Source organism: Plasmodium gonderi (genome assembly GCF_002157705.1).
Source record: "Plasmodium gonderi DNA, contig: Pgo-contig_245, whole genome shotgun sequence".
In the NCBI taxonomy this organism is placed as follows: Eukaryota; Apicomplexa; class Aconoidasida; order Haemosporida; family Plasmodiidae; genus Plasmodium; species Plasmodium gonderi.
The window spans coordinates 20,058-20,426 of NW_021629157.1; positions in this window are offsets into that span (position 1 = coordinate 20,058).

The following is a 369-nucleotide window of genomic DNA, read 5'->3' on the forward strand; positions in this document are numbered from 1 at the left end:
ATAATTTAAAATTTACGTACCATTAATGAATGTATTTAGTAATTAGTATAATTGCAATGTATATTATTCTATCACAGAAACTATTGTTCAAAGATGTTAGAATAAAATAAAAAAAGACTAAGAGTGATCATTCACAATTTATAATGTTATAAGGCAACCCCAATTATAATCATGACTAATATAAGCATTATATTATATAAATAAAGATAATCATAAATGGATGTCATCACTTTGAAAAGAAATGTATGGTTTAATTAAATATAAAACTTTATGCATACATATGAAATAGTTATTTTGATAACCATATGTATTATTTCAGACATTATTTTTTCTGGTGTCTATGGAGGTAACATTTTAGTATAAATAACA